Below are 9064 nucleotides of genomic sequence, written 5' to 3'. Positions count from 1 at the left end.
CTGAAAGTTATTTTTCAAAATATGAGACACGTAAATGGCTTTTGAAAGATAAGAAAGTGCTCAAGTGTTACGAATTGAGGCAACAGTCCAGGCTGTTGTTACTTGTGAAAGTAACAGTGGTCTTGACTGTTTCTATTACTTTAAAATACTTTACTTTCTAACTTGTACATAAGATGACGCCTAAGACTCAATACAATTGGATGATCAACAACTCAACACTTCTTAATCCAAGCTTGATTTAACCATAAATCCTGAAAAGGTAAACTAAGAAAGCACACATCAAATGGGCATGTTATCATCAATCAAAGGAACCCAACAAATTCCCCCTTTGATGATGACAAGCCCTAAAACTAATGGAAGCAATGTAAACACCTTATTTCAAGATTTTAATTAAGCAATATCATATGAGAGAAGGGACTATATTACCTTATGGAGCAAGAACATAGATCAAACTTACCATGGCAAGTTTACATTGCCCCAAAACAAGAGTAAAAGTTGTGAAGGTTATGCCTAGTTATGAGTTAACCAATATGCAAAGAGATTAAGAGCATGAGTTTACCTTTTTCCCCTCTTGACATCATCAAAAAGGGCAGGGATGTCAAAAACATTCAAGAGCAAACACACATAAGAAAACACAAAAAGACATATATAAACGTGACAAGATAACAAGGTCAACACAAACATACGGTTTAACATAGTCTAACCATAGTTCACCAAGGCTAAAAGTAGTTTAACATACACCACCAAGAAAAATATTAAGAGTGAAAAAAGTTTGAAAAAGGACGCAACAAGGTGGGACAAAAAACAAGGCAAGGATAACATAGGAAGGGGAGTTTGGTTACGGGGATGAGGCTTGGTCACCATCTGACTCTTCACCCAAGGGATCTTCGTCCAACGGGTCAGCTACACCATCGTCACCGTGCTCCTTGGTTGAGACAAGAGTGGAAATGATATCCACTTTTCCACGAATTATGTCCACGGTGGAGGCAAGAGCCGAGATAGCCGCATCTTTTTGAAGCGAATCTTGCTTCACCCAAGCACTCAAATCCGCAATAGCTTGAAACACTTCACTCAAACTATCCGTACCAACATGACTAGAAGACCCACCCTCCGGATCTGTTTTGATTTTCACCGAGATAAGTTCATCATTTTCAACCTTAATCAACATTTTTCCCATTTGCCCGTCACTCATCGTGTCACACATGTCCAAAGATCCCACACTAGAGCTAATAAGGACTCCTTGTGCCTTAAGCACCACCGACAACCACATACCATAGGGAAGATGAAGGACACTTTTTTAGGGTTTTCGGAGTTTAGCCGAGATGAGGGCAAAGCGTTTGAACATTAGCCCAATTAGGTTGACCTTTTTGTGAGTGGCTATGTGATAAATGAGGTATTGTTGAGCTATGGATAATTTGCCCCGATCACCCGAAGGGTAAAGGGAGCGACACAGTATGTTGAAGATTAGGCGAAGAGAATGGGGTATAGTGGTGTTACTCACGGGTCCACAAGTTACAGCTTTGGGAAACACGACTTTTGCGACTGATAAAGGAGATGCATATGGTAAGGGAACCCAAGACTCGGCTAGGAGATTGTCATAACCTCCGGGTGGAATTTTTATAGCAGTGGCAAAATCAGATTGAAAGAGTTTAAGGGGTTTACCATTTACTTTAGTCATGAGGAAATCACCGGACTTGTCCATATGCACAGTCGCGAAAAACTGAACCACTTCACTTACAAACACAGGTTCACGAATTTCCAGAAGGTTTTCCCAACCTTGAGCAGCAATCATATCTCGGACGGAATGAAAAGCAAGAGATTCGTACCAAGACTGATGATAAACTCGAGGGGAGTGAATGGCTTTGGGGTTCATCAATTTTTCACAATTTTTGTAGATGGAGGTAGGGAGATCCAGGTTTTCGAGTTGCTGCCAAACACTAGCCATGTCCCATTTGGAAATCAGGGATATAGAATCAGAAGGAGAGAGGTATACCAATTTTTTCTTTGAAGGTTTTTATTTTTGGGAAGGGGGTTCGAGAGACGGTTCAACAGGATGATTGATTGTTGGGGTTTCAATTTCACTTTGTTCGACACTTTCGGAAATAGGGGGTAATTGCAATGAAGAAGCTTTATCCTTTCTTTTATTTATTTTCTTTGACGGAGTCGGAGTGGGATCGGCAGACATAGTCGGATTCTCAGTTGTACTAACCGGAGTTTCTTCACTTTCATCAATATCCACATTCACAGTTTCGACGGAGGAGCTGGGGACCGTTGTATTTTTTTTAGACCACCTCTGGTTCGACGTCCAACCATGGTGGGGATTGGAACGTCGTCAGATGGGACCGTGGTTGGTGGAATAGTGGCAAGAAGTGTTGGATGAGGGTTTACAGGTTCTGGGTTAGGGGTAGGTGATGGAGTTGTGGATGGGTTTTGATGGCGAGGAAAGGCATAGGAATCTTTTTGAGATGACATGGTTTGAGAGGTAGGTGGTGGGTCAGATGTGATGGATGGGGTAGTCATTTTCACGGTTTTGATGGGTATTGTGGTATTGAAGGATGTTTTGACCATGGTGGATAAAAGAGTTATAGGGTAGGTGAGATGGAGGGAGTTTGGGAGGTGAAAGGATATGTGGGTTATGGGAGTTTTTGGACGGTGGGTTGAGGGAGTAAATGGCCCAAACAATAAATGAGGGAAGTAAGGGTAGTTGGCCCAATTTAATTAAATTAATCACTCAAAATAAAAAGCAAGATAGCATAAAATAAACGTAAATTTAGATATGAGATTGAGTGATTATCGACTCACGAATACGGTGTCAATTTTTGGTCTAAAAATAAAATGAAAGCACTTAGAACACTTAATAACATATGTCCATTTTAGTTTAATCAATTAAGGAAATTAGCAAAACTCACACTAAAAATCACAAGCAATTAATTAACCCAATTTCTAGTCTAAATTTCTCAAAATGTTCTCTTGCAAGTGGCTTAGTGAAAATGTCGGCAATTTGATTTTCGGTTTTGCAAAAGATAAGTCTAACATGTCCTTTCTCCACATGATCACGAATGAAATGATGACGAATATCAATATGTTTGGTTTTAGAGTGTTGAATAGAATTTTTGGAAATATTTATTGCACTCGTATTATCACACATTATGGGAACAGAGTCAAAAATAATACCAAAATCCAAGAGTTGTGTCTTACCCAAAGGAGTTGAGAACAACAATGTGCGGCACTAACATACTCGCTTTCGGCCGTTGAAAGAGCTACCGTATTTTGTTTCTTTGAGCCCCAAGAGATCAAGCAAGGACCCAAGAATGTTGCAATTCCGGAGGTGCTCTTTCTATCGACCGTGCACCCCGCATAGTCCGCATCCGAAAAGCCTATGAGATCAAAAGGACAATGTAAGGGATACCATAAGTAGAGATTTTGTGTTCCAATAAAACACCGAAGAATTCGTTTAACGGCTTTAAAATGGGATTCTTTCGGATTTGCTTGGAACCTAGCACATAAACAAACGCTAAAGAGAATGTCGGGACGACTTGCGGTCAAGTAGAGAAGTGAGCCTATCATACCTCTATACACCTTTTCACTAACATTCTTACCGAGTTCATCTTTGTCTAATTTGGACCCGGCTACCATAGGTGTATCGTGTGACCTACCATTTGTCATCCCAAATTTCTTAATCATTTCCTTAATGTACTTTTGTTGATGAATCATGATTCCATCCTTTGATTGTTTAATTTGGAGCCCAAGGAAAAATCCTAGCTCACCCATCATGCTCATTTCAAACTACGATTTCATTAGTTCCGAAAAATATAAGTAAAGGAGTTCATTTGTTGCACCAAATATAATGTCATCAACATATACTTGTACAACCAACAGTTAAATCGACCGTGACTTTAAGAACAATGTTTTGTCAACGAAGCCTCTTTTAAAACCATTTTCAATAAGAAATTTAGACAATCTATCATACCAACACCTAGGTGCTTGTTTTAAACCATAAAGAGCTTTGTCTAATTTGAAAACATGGTTAGGCAAATCATTGTTCTCAAAACCCGGTGGTTGCTCTACAAAGACATCTTCTTCCAAATATCCATTTAAGAAAGTGGTTTTAACATCCATTTGGAAGAGTTTAATGCTTTGTGAGCCGCAAAAGCTGTAAGTAATCGTATGGCCTCAAGTCTAGCTACCGGTGCATAGGTTTCATCATAGTCAATACCCTCTTGTTGGTTATAACCTTGCACCACTAGCCTAGCCTTATTCCTTACAATTTCTCCCGAGTCATCAAGCTTATTGCGAAAGACCCACCTAGTACCAATGACGGTACGATTAGGCGGTCTAGGGACTAAGTGCCATACCTCGTTTCTCTTGAATTGATTGAGTTCTTCTTGCATGGCAAGCAACCAGTCTGCATCAGTCAGAGCGACTGTTACATTTGAGGGTTCAATTTGAGAAAGAAAGGCATTGTGGGCACAATATTCGTTGAGATGAGCGAGATTGTTGAGGGATGATCTTGTTCGAATTCCCGAGTTGAGATCGCTTGCGAGATTAGAGAGTGGATGAGAGCTTTGATGTTTCCACTTCTTTGGAACAACGGTTTCTTGTTCCCCCTCAACAGCATCAGTCACAGTGACTGTTTCTTTTTGCTTGGAGTGATCTTCATCATCACTGTTTTGGGTTGATTCAGTTCTGGAGGTGGAGGCAACAGTCGTTGGGTCTGTTGCATCCAGAGAAGAAACAGTAGCAGGTGTGCTACGTGTTCCCCCTGAGCTGCTGACTTCCTTTGAAGGTAACAGTCCCTGTATCTGTTGCGAGTCAGCGTTGGGAGCTTCTACATCCTCGAACACGAAGTCCTTTCGAACAAGACCAATCTCAAACTCATCGTCATCATCATCATCATCTTCCACGTTTTGTACCTGTCCAAGCACACTAGATTCATCAAAAATGACATGGATGCTTTCTTCAATCAACATGGTTCGTTTATTGTAAACTTTATAGGCCTTGCTATGATCGGAGTAGCCAATAAATACTCCTTCATCACTACGTGGATCAAACTTACCCAAGTTGTTTTTACCATTGTTATGAACAAAACATTTGCTTCCAAAACATCTAAAATATGAAATATTAGGTTTTCTTCCACGTAGCAATTCATAGGGAGTTTTATTCAATATACTCCTTATCATGACACGATTATGAATGTAGCAATCAGCATTTACCGCTTCGGCCCAAAAGTTCTTCGGCAACTTACTACATAATAACATTGTTCTAGCCATACCTTCAAGGGTCCTATTCATCCTTTCAACCACACCATTTTGTTGTGGGGTTCTAGGAGCAGAGAAGTTATGGTCTACACCATTGTCATCACAATAAGCACCAAATGATGAGTTTTCAAATTCGGTTCCATGATCGGTTCTTATTGAGACAAGTTTTAAATCAAGTTTATTTTGAATCTTTCTTAACCAAATTAGAAACTCATCAAATGCCTCATTCTTAGAGCATAAGAAGAGTGCCCAAACAAACCTAGAGTAATCATCAACAATGACACACACATAACGACTACCACCTCTACTTCTAGTTCTCATTGGTCCACACAAGTCGATATGTAAAAGTTGTAAAGGTTGAGATGTACACACAATTCTTTTGGATTTAAAGGAACTTCTAACATTTTTGCCTCTAGCACATTCATCACATACTTTATCAAAATCAAACTTCATATTGGGAATGCCTTCAACTAAGTCGAGTCTTTTAAGGGTATTAAGAGTCTTAGTACTAACATGACCAAACCTTTTATGCCATAACCAAGGATCATTGTTCATTACACTCATGCAAGACATAGTATGACCGGATAGAGTGTTCAAATTAGTTAAGTACACGTCTTCCTTCGAGTATTAGTTCATTAGTAGTGGCATCAATTATTCGACACATATTAGCACTAAATTCTACAATATTACCCTTATCACAAAGTTGAGAAATACTAAGGAGATTATGCTTCAAACCTTTGACAAGCCGCACGTTGTCGACACAAAGTAATGGTGACTTACCAACCTTTCCAATGCCAATTACTTCACCTTTCTTGTTGTCACCAAACCTTACCGTGCCACCATTGTATGCTTTAAGTGAGAGGAATTGGCTTCTATCACCCGTCATGTGACGAGAGCATCCACTATCCAAGTACCAATTGCGGCCGCCTTTCACCAAGCCCTACACAAGATTAGATTTTGAGTTTAGGAACCCAAACAAACTTGGGTCCCCTTTTGTGATCAACATATCTTACGGTGTCTTTCCTAATCCATATTTGCTTTATTACTTTGATGTTCTTGTTAATGTCCTCAAATTTTTTTCTACAACCATTGAAAACATGACCATTCTTACCACAATAGTGGCAAATAATGTACTCGGAAAGACCCACGTATTTCCTTCTTCTAAAATCAGTTTTAGGCCTCTGGATGCAACAGTCAGTCTGACTGTTCCATTTGAAGCCCAAACCAGCAACTTTGTTACATCTCTCGGTTTGACTTGTGAGAAAGTTTAACACGGTTTGACTTCCTTCCCATTTTTCAGTGATGTTTTTGGCTTTTACAAGTTCATTGGTCAAGTCATTGACTCTTGAGAGGAGATGCAAATTCTTTTCTTTTTCCCTCTTGAGTTCATCATTGTTTACACTTTCTAAAGACAACTTTTTCTCAACTATGAAGTCATGGGTGTGGTTGTTGAGTTTAGACACGAGATATCCGACCTTTTCTTTGGACTCTTCATACTTAGATGTCATCTCATCAAGACGTTTGCTTAGATCAACGAACTCATCGGATCTATGATGAGGAGTAGATCTAAAAGTGCTACATTCGGGCATACCCTTTTGAAGAAAGGTAAGCCTTTCATGAAGAACCTCTATTTCTTTCTTAAGACACGCTACCTCATCTTTTAGACACTTGTTTTCATTGACCAAACATTCAATTTTCTCTTTGGACTTGTCTAAGTGTTTGTCGAAGCAACACCCCGCATCCCCGATCGCTTTTCTCTTAGGTCTACAATCTCAACCACAAGGTCATAAACTTCATTTTCGAGAGCATCTTTGTCCTTCAAAAGATCATCACGTCCCTTGGTTAGTGAGGAAACTTGCATTAATTACCAAGGTAGTGTTGACATTTTCAAGGTCAGAGATGTCCGTGGGGATCATCCTAAGACGCTCTAGTTCTTTAGTCAAATGTTTGTTTAACTTGTTGACTCTTTTAACTTCATCATAAGCCTCAGAGGTGACAGTGACGCTGTCTGTTGCTTTTAGTTCATTTTTAAGATTAAAGTTCTCTTGAGCAATTTCCTCAATCTCATTTTGCATTATCTAAAGCTTATCATTATGAAACCGACACTTATCAAAACGTTGGTCAAGAAGCTTAGATACTTTCTCTCTGGAGTAAGTTCTAGCCTTGGCCTTTAGATGATTTACCTCATTGTCGGAATCGGATTCGGAATAATCGGGATTAGCCATGAGGCATCTTAAGTGTTCGATTTTTGAGGTTTTTGAGACTTTTTCTTTAAGATGATTTGCAAGACACATTTTAGCCTCTAGTTCCTCCTCGATGAGTTCCTCATCTTCCTCGGAGTCGGACATTCCCCAAATAGCACTCATGACTCTATGTTTATAGTCCTTTTTAATCTTTTCTCTTCTTTCCTTTGATTTGATATCATCCCACTTGGGACATTCTTTAATTTGGTGAATTTTATCACCATATTTAAAGCATCCCACGGTGGAGTTAGGTCGTTTCTTAGGAAAGCGTTTTTTCGAGTAATTATTAGTGAACCTTTTGTTTCCTTAACCATTTACTAACCCGGCTAGATTCCTTGTGAACATAGCAAACTCGTCTTCCTCCTCATCTTCTCCATCACTTGGAGAGGATGTGAGGGCGAGACTCTTTCCCTTTGGGGACTCACTAGAATGCTTGTCGTGATTAAACTCGTGAGCCATTAGTGATCCCATTAGTTCATGAAGAGATAGGGTTGACAAGTCTTTAGCTTCCTCTATGGCGGTGACTTTGGGTTGCCACTTAGAGGTTAGACTGCGAAGGATTTTTCGAATGATGTCCTCGGACTCGAAATTCCTTCCTAGACTCTTAAGCTCATTAATAATACAAGAAAAACGTGAAGAGAAACTATTTATGAACTCCTCCTTTGATATTCTAAACATCTCATATTGTTGCATGAGAAGGTCAACACGGTGTTTTCTTACTTGGGACGTCCCTTCATAGGCAAATACAAGGGAATCCCAAATAGATTTTGCCGTAGGACATCCAGAGATTCGACTAACTTCCCCCTCACCAACACAACGTTGAAGAATCGACATTGCTTTGGAGTTTTTTTCGGCAAGTTTAAAGTCATTTTCATTGTAATTTCTTTCCTCTTTCGTTTTGGTGAAACCTTTTAAGATATCGGTTTCCTCAATAACAAGAGGTCCATTTTGGATGATGTTCCAACATTGATAGTCTATGCTTTTGATGTAATATTCCATTTTGAGTTTCCACCATCCAAAATTCGAACCGGTAAAGACCGGGATCTTGGAGTTTTTCTCGGAATCCATTACCCACGAATCAAACTCTAAGGCGATTAGCCTCGATCAAGAGCACGAGGCTCTGATACCAATTGTTGAGTTTATGGATTCAAGTACCTAAGAGGGGGAGGGGGTGAATTAGGTACTATTTAAAAAATTTTAACTTCAACTTTATTACTTTAAAGTGAGTTGTAGGAACAAAAGAGATGAGAGAATACTTCGAATAATATTGCAAGATTAAACGAGTATTAAAATGAATGTTTGCTGAAGTATGAAAGTAGCATCTGTTCTGACTGTAGCTATTTGTCTCAGTTTATGGAGTACAGACTGCAGACCAAATGTGACAGTATATGGAACTGTTACTTCAAAAGTTAAGCAAAGCAAAGCAAACAAAATAAAGAGCAGCGGAATAAAACAAAGAAGATCAAACACGAGATTTTTGAATTGGTTCAGCAAGAACTCAAGTGCCTACGTCCAATCTACTTTTTATTGATTTATTTTAGTGATCTACTCCGACTACTAAAA

Source organism: Silene latifolia, chromosome 5 (assembly GCF_048544455.1).
Source record: "Silene latifolia isolate original U9 population chromosome 5, ASM4854445v1, whole genome shotgun sequence".
NCBI lineage: Eukaryota > Viridiplantae > Streptophyta > Magnoliopsida > Caryophyllales > Caryophyllaceae > Silene > Silene latifolia.
This window is presented reverse-complemented; position numbering follows the sequence as displayed.